At 45.3% G+C, this 7,846-nt stretch overlaps 1 long non-coding RNA gene across 1 annotated transcript; it reads left to right on the forward strand.

The window, feature by feature from the left end:
- Positions 1–3,469: 3,469 nt before the first annotated feature.
- LOC116994199 lies at positions 3,470–7,186 on the forward strand. Its single transcript, XR_004417433.1, has 3 exons — positions 3,470–3,510; positions 4,329–4,477; positions 6,504–7,186. It is a non-coding gene; the product is annotated as an uncharacterized LOC116994199 (long non-coding RNA).
- Positions 7,187–7,846: the final 660 nt, after the last annotated feature.

Here is a 7,846-nt window from a genome sequence, read left to right on the forward strand (position 1 = left end):
TGTGTGGAGTCTCCCTGTGGAAACTGAGAAACATCACCCCAGCAGGGCAGGGGAAGCACGAAATCACTCCCACATCTCTCTTCTCTTTCTTTCACAGGACCTACAAGACACTGTGAAGCTTGAAAACTAATGTCAACCACACAAAAATCCCTGGCTTAAAATTTTGCAGGCATTTAAATTTTGCAGTATTAAAATTTTGCAGGGAGCATTATCTGATGAAGGTTGGCAATAGAGGAGGGGACCAAACTGGAGCCACCAGGTACCATCAGAATCTTCCTGGTGGCTAAAAGTTTTGGCCCTGCCTGTCATTTCAGGTGCTATTTCCCTTTCTCCTTGCTTTATGCTGTCCATCAGCATTGTCTGACAGCATGATGTGGTTCATTAAAAAAGGGAGGGATGAGGTGCAAGATGAATCTTCCAAAAGATCTTCCAAACAACCGTGTGTAGAGGCACAGAACAGCTTTCTGAAACAGAGTTAATAATTCCAGTTGTTAATAATACTCCACTCACACCTGATGCTGTTCCCAGCACCCACAGCCAAGCTGTGCAGATCCCATTTGTTTGCAGGCAGGTTGGGAAGGAGAGAGAAGTGATTCTGAATAATATTTCATTTCATGTGACATTTGGCATTTAAGAATGTTATGGCATTGTTTTAAAACACTTCATGATTTCTAAGCAATCCTGCAAGAGATTGCATGTATGAAAATGTGCTTATTTGTTTCTATAGGTTGACTTTGCACATGTGATCTCCTCAGCTTTTCAGAGCACTTTTTTGAGCATTGGGACACACCACAGACTTCCCCAAATTAATTGTGCAAAGTGCACAATGTTTTGAAAACCAGTTCCTAAATAGATACTCAGTATTGAGCAAGAAAGGTAAGCGATTGGGAAAGCACATGAGTTGCTATTTACAGCAGCTGAATTTCAAAAAGTTTTAGCAAGTTACAAGCCCTCTTGAAAACAAGCAGGAAATATTCCACAATATTCCTTCAATTCAATTGTCATTATTAAGTTGGGGTTTTTTAATGACACAGCTTTTAGCAGCTCAGACCACCTGAAGTGGACCTCCTGCTCACTACCCTGGCCAGCAGGGCTGCAGAAACATGGCATGAAGGATGATCAGGGCTCAGGGAGCTTCAGGGATGTGCTTCAAAGGGCTTTTTTATTACTCTGCTCATCATCTTCAGAGCTCTGGGCACTGTGTCAGGCTCTCAGCAAGTGTGGAACGATGGGAAAAAAAAACAAACAAGGACAAGAAAGAGGGAAGATTGTGTCTGTAATTGCTCACCTGTAATTATCTGCCATTGTGCGTTCTGATTCTGCTTCTCAGTAGCATAGAACCAGGAGAGTATTTAATTGCAACATGGCTCTGTCCATGGCATTATCTGCAAGCAGAGCAGATCAGCTCAGCCTTGTGGGGCTGAGGGAGAGATGAACTGCTCTGATGGAGATCAGGAGGGGCAGCAGGGCACAGCTGCTGGATCAAGAGGCAGAATACAAATCACAGGGCACCAGTCTGGGATTAAGCAAGTGCTGTTCTCTGTTTTTTCTGCTGATCACTTGGTGGTGGCAAAGTCCCACATCCCAGCTAGCATCCCAACATGTTCTGCACTGTGAGGCTGATTTTCCAAAGCATCCACAGCTGGCTGGGGGTACAGGGAGCTGCAGGAACCTGGATTTGGGATTGGATTTCCTGGCTGTGCCTCGCTATCCTGTCCTGTGCATGGGCATTGCACAGTGGCGCTGCAATTCAGTCCTGGGGTTGCACAGGCGGTAGCAGCTGCGTGGAGAGGAGAGGAACAGAGCTGTGCTCTTGGGAGTTGTGTGGGGAGGAGTGAGGCTGAAGAATGCACTGAAATCAAGTCATGACTTGCAGCAAGAGAGGCTCTGTAGCAGTGAGATGTACCTGGCCACAACTCTGTGGATGCACATGATGGGGGATGATGTGAATTTGAGCTGCTCAAATTCAGAAGCGGAGGGAAAATTATCCAGACTTGACCTGCAGTGTGACCTGAGCACAGGGAGAGATGCTGAAGCTGTCCCCTCCTCAGTCCCTGCTCCTGTCCCCTGGCTGGAGCCCAGCTCAGGCCCATTCCCAGGTGCAGGCTGCCCCTGGCACAGGCTGTGGGTGAGTGCAGTGCGAGCCTGCAGATCTGGCTCTGTGCTGTGGGCACTCACCTGGGCACCAAGGAATTTCAGAGCTCTCTGGCAGCACTTTTGTGCCACAAAGTGAGGAGCGGGGTTTCAAACCAGTGCTCTCCGCTCTCAGCTGTCCTCTTCCCTGCAGGAAAAGGAGTTTTTATACAGCCTGGCTGGATCTGTGCTCATGAGCTGATCTGACCAGTGAGGAGGATAAAATCAACACTCTTTGGTGTGTTAGCCAGAACATCCAAGTCACCACACAGCTCTGCAGCTGCCTCATCTCCTGCTCCCACTCCCACAGCCTCGGTGCTGGTGCCCTGAAACACTGCCACCAGCATTAGACATAACAGCAGGCTTAATTAGAGCCTGGCAGCCTGCCAGCATCCAAGAGGCAGAGCTGAGCTGGCTGCACCGCTTTCAAAGGGGTATTGAAAACCCAAAAACAATACACTGGGAAATAGCAGAGCAAGCTTTGTCGCCCTGATGTTGCTGTGGGTCAAGCACCTGTTTTGCCTCAGGTTCATCCCCTGGGAAGAAGAGTTGAGCAGGGGCTCTGTGGTCCCTGACCCCAGTCCCAGGATGCTCCCAGGGGTGCCCAGTGTGGTGTTGAGTCACATCTCCACCCTGCCCTGCTGGAGAGGGAGATGGAAAAGTGGGATTCCCCCCCCACCATCCCTGCAGGCTGCGGTGGAGCTCAGGAATTTATTCCCTTCTGTGACAAAATGAGATGACACAATGTATTTCCATGGTTATCGCAGCAGCACATCAAGGCTCCTGGGGCAATGGATTACCAGACAGCCTGGGGGTTTCAGTGATTTCTTTTTTTTGTAGTGATGCTGTTTTAACTCAGAGAGTGTGAGCCTCCCAATGAATCACATCACAGTCAATTAGAAGTTTCCTGTCAGTCGTGACTTCTTGGATATTATTCCCAGTAGTGTAAATGCCATGCTTGGAGCCAAAATTTAGCTCAGCCAGAGAGAAACCCTCACTTGTGTAAATGAGGAGAGGCCCCCCCCAGACCCCTCTGAACCTCCTCAGGACCCCTCAGGGCCCCCCAAAATCCTTCTGAAGCCCCTCAGGACCCCCCCAGAGCTCCCCTGAACCCCGTCAGAGTCCCCCCAGGACCCCCTCAGGACACCCCCAGGTCCCTCTGAGCCCCCCAGACCCCCTCAGGACCCCCCAGACCCTCCCTGAACCCCCTCAGGACATCTCCAGACCCCCTCAGGACCCTCTAAACCCCCTCAGGACCCCCCAGAACCTTTAGCAATCTCGGTCGTGCCTGTGAAGAGACACCAAACAGGAATACAATTTCGGATTAGAGGAAACAATTCAGCAGATAAAGAAACAAAAAATGCAGCACTACTAACGGTAAGTACCCCAGAACTCGCAGAAGGCGGGACTCAGGGATATCCCCCTTGTCCCTCCCAAAAAGAGATTGAAGGGAAAAAAAAAAAAAAAAAAAGATAGGAAGTACATTAGAAGAAGGTAAGTAGAAATTACTAGATGAGAGGGAATTAATATCTAAGGATTGCACCAGAAAAATTCTAGAGACTACATTTGCAAACACATTGGGGATCACAGGCTCTGGCAGAACAATTTCTGAAATTCTTCGGGTGTAAGGGGATTTATGAATTAGCTAAACAGGAAGTACAGGGGTGCCTGATATGCTAAAAGGTTCACAAAGCCAGGACACGACAGGTAATTTGGGGTAGTTGCCCTATAGCCTATCGTCTATTTGAAAGAATCCAAGTGGATTTCACTGAGTTACCAAAGGTTGGGAGGTATAAATTCTTGCTGGTACTAGTAGACTAGCTCAACTATCAAAATTAATGATATAAACAAAAATGTCCTGGCCAAAATATCTCCCCTTAGCATTATCAAATATTGGGACGATGCCTTACTCTGAGACAGGGCTATCTCCTTTTAAAATGTTACACGAGATGCCTTATGACCATGGGATGCCAGTGGGACATCCAAAAATAGAAGATGGACAAATACAACCCTACTTGATAACAATAAATAAAAATTTACAAAAATTGCGAAAACAAGAAATTGTCACACAAAATGCTCCTTTGGGGTTCGCCATACACAAAATACAACCGGGAGATCGGGTCTTCATTAAAACCTGGAAAGAGGTTTCTCTCTCTCCTCACTGGGAAATCCTTTTCTTGTCCTTTTAACCACAGACACAGCAGTCCGGACAGCAGACAAAAGGCTGGACACACGCCTCCAGAGTGAAAACCAGAAACACCCAAGTGCAAAGTGGCTTCCTCCCCTGGAGACCTCAAGATACAATTGCCCCAAACAAGCCGGTGATCAACCTAGATCAGATAAGGTGAATAGCTTCTGGATGCAGATGTTTTCCTTTTGTTCGTTTCAAGTACCAAATCTGTTGTGAAGTTTAGGTTACACATTGTGTACGGGAGATGTGACCTAAAGGGCTCTGTACTAAGTGTTTCGAAAAGAGCTGTCTTTGAGCGAGCGAATTCTAGTACTTGGCGCTGAGTTGAATATTGCTGAATTAGATTCTGTAGAGTGGGTTCTCTTATATCAACACGGGGTTAGTGGGAAACTAAATTGCAGGGCTGAAATTTTAAGAGTAGAGTGCCAGAGAACAAATAAAGTACCTTGTTGGACGGACACGATAAAATTATCGAGGTGGGATGTCTTTAAGAGACGATATGCAGCTCGGACTTTGCGTTGGTCCCCTAAAGAATACCTCTGCTGCCAAGAAGATGGTTTGCCTCGCCGCTAGCAGCAAACTAGTGGGCGTAGGCAGAGGCAGAGAGGTATGCATTAACCGATTAACCCATACCCAAGGAATTCTACGAGCTCTGCGGCACAAAGCCGTAACAATGAGTGTGGGGGATGCCCACTAATTAGCACCCCGACTCGCTCTGTCCTGGCCAACTGCACCCATAATGGAAAGGAGGAGTGCTGAACATTTAACGGCACTCAGTATGTGAGGTGTAAATGGGGAAAGAAAATTATATGCTATGATCTCAAGGCAAGACATGGCAAAGGGCAGTCAGAGACATTTGCTCTCAATATCCAGAAGAGAAATGCCAATCGCTCGGTGTGGGTAGGGGGAAAACAAAAGTCGGTATATGTAGCTTATTTTCAGGTGAATGAGTTATGTTATGACAATACCCGATTAAATATGTGTGTCATAGAAGGAAAAATGTATTGGGCAAAAATCTTAAGTTTGAGAATGGATTAATCTCGGACGGTAAACCAATCATCATCGACCTACTTGAAGAAAATGACAAACGGGTTTGTGCCCAATTCAATAACACTTTTTGTTTCTCCAGAAACAAGGAAGGCATGGATCCTGAAAGCGAAATAGAACAAATAGCCTTAGAACAGAAAGTTGTGTTGAAATTGATTATAGAAAAACTATAAGGGATCTTGCTACAGAAATAAAAAGGGTGGCACATGTCCCAATTCAAAAGTGAAATTCCATTCTCCAGGCATCTTGGTGAGAACAGTTATTCTCGGGAGCATAGTGGAAAAAAATTGTATTCTTTATCCTGTGCTCAGTAGCTGGAGTCATCTTCCTACCATGCTTGATACCTTGTTTCATCAAATTAATACACTCAGTGGCGCAGGGCATGCAAATAGCTGCTATGCCCATGGACCCAGAATTTAAATCTGGAAGAGATGCTTTTGGAGTCACCTTGCTCCGTGGTTTGTGTCCTCTTAGGGTACATTTGGTGTGGACATGGCCAGCTCTGCTGATGTGTTTTGGGATGGCACAGCTGGTAACGGGGGGTGTGCAGAGCTGGCAGCTCAGCTGGGCTGCTCGTGCAGCTGGAGAAGGAATTTCTTCCTGTTTGCTGGGGTCTGGCAGGTAACTCATCTCCCAGATTTGTGCAACAAAGTGCTGGCAAAGGGAGCAGTAAGTCCAACTGGTCCCTGGGAAAGCCAGGAATTGCCATGGCCATGTGGACATGACAAGTGTCTTCAGTGCTGGGGCTGTTGGTGAGGAAGTGGCTCCATGGATTTTTTGTAACTTTTTTTTTTTTTTTTTTTTTTTTTCACATCTAGAGTATAGATTTTCTTTTTGTCCTATAGCTGCTTTCTACTGTCATTGTTTAGTAAATTGTCTAAAGGTGGGGAGTCACTTTTCTTTCAGAATACTTGGAGAAATTGTTTGGTTGTGCCTGGAATAGCAGGTTTGGGTGGATAATAAGCCAATGTACTGGTAGGGCAGAAATCAATGGCAGAAGTACACAGAACTTTTACCAGTTTAATTAGACTACCCATACTCCTTTTTAAACAGCCTGGTCAAAGCAGCAGAGACACAAAACTCCTCATTTAAAAGGATAGCGTTGTAGATCAAACTTTTCCACTGTTTGCAGTGAATCCTCTAAAAACAGAAGCTCACCGAACCCAGCTGAATAATTCTGCCAGAGAAAACCTGCAGAAGGGGATGTTACAGCACCATCCAGTGCCTCTTCTCCCTGCAATATCGGGAAAATTTGGATTTTCCACTTCATTCGAGCATGTAGGTGGGGATGAGGGAGTGCATTGGCTGCTTAGGCATTGACAACTTCTTTTCTCAACCAGTGTGGAGAGAGAAGGGAGCTGAGGGATGGAAAGGAGCTTTGGAATTTCACACAGGGAAGATTTTGGCTTTCCCCCTGAGGACAGTCAGGAAGGGGATGCAGCAGCAGGCAAATGGGAAGAAAAGTTAAATAAGAAACTGGCCAAATGGCATGTTTTGGGGTTGTATTTTTGGTAGAGCAATGATCTGTTCAGTGAATGACTGATCAAGAGGAGGCTGGTGTTGGTTTTTGCAAACTCCTTGTGTTGAGGACTGCACCTGTAATCGGGGAACAGGCTACATTTTAATATGCTTTACATTCCTGTCCCTTTGTTTCATTTTCTGCTGGAGAGGTGATTTAACATCCTCTGATTCCAAACTACACCAAGAACAACTTTGCAATTATTCCCAATCCCCCACAGGAGATGAATTTGGGGATTAAGCCCCTCTAGGAAACAACTTCCAGTGTTCTCAGTCTGAGTTTGGGAGCACAACTTGTGCTGGGAGTGATTCAAGTGTGAGATTAACGACTCTTCAAAGCTTTTTGTGATAATAAATATCCATAGTTATAGATGAAATGTGTTTTCTAGCAAGTTGAATTCAAACCCCTCAAAATTAATTATACCTTAAAGCATTTAGTAAACGTTCTGATGGTGATGTGGAACTTAACAAAAGTCACTTATCTCAAAAAAATCTTCACCCAAAATTCTCAGTGTTTTCACTACAGCCCTGCAGAAAAAGCTGGTGGAGAGTGATGTCTGTAAATTATAGTCAGAGTCTAAATTAGAGTTAATGCCCAATCTGGGGCCTGAATTTATATTTGAAGCTCTCACTGGAGTTGCAGTGCTCATAGACAGAGCTGTTAGCAGGGTTAGGGTAAAAAGAGCTGCAACAGCATGTGAAATACTCCCAAGTCCCCACTACTTAGCATTTTATTATGATTATTACTGAATTTAGGGCTTCCTAAAAGAAACTCCATCTCCTTGGGTAATGTGAATTTTTGGAGAATCCCAGAAGCCACTAAAAAATAAGATCTATGCTTTAAGAGTGCAGAAACAAGCTTAAAAGTGTGACTCAAATACATCCCAGCAATTTAGTAAAAAAAACAACAGAAATCAAAGTACGCTAGCATATCAAAAGAATTAAAAATATTAAGCA

The sequence above is a fragment of the Catharus ustulatus genome, chromosome 3, assembly GCF_009819885.2.
Source record: "Catharus ustulatus isolate bCatUst1 chromosome 3, bCatUst1.pri.v2, whole genome shotgun sequence".
Classification (NCBI taxonomy): Eukaryota; Metazoa; Chordata; class Aves; order Passeriformes; family Turdidae; genus Catharus; species Catharus ustulatus.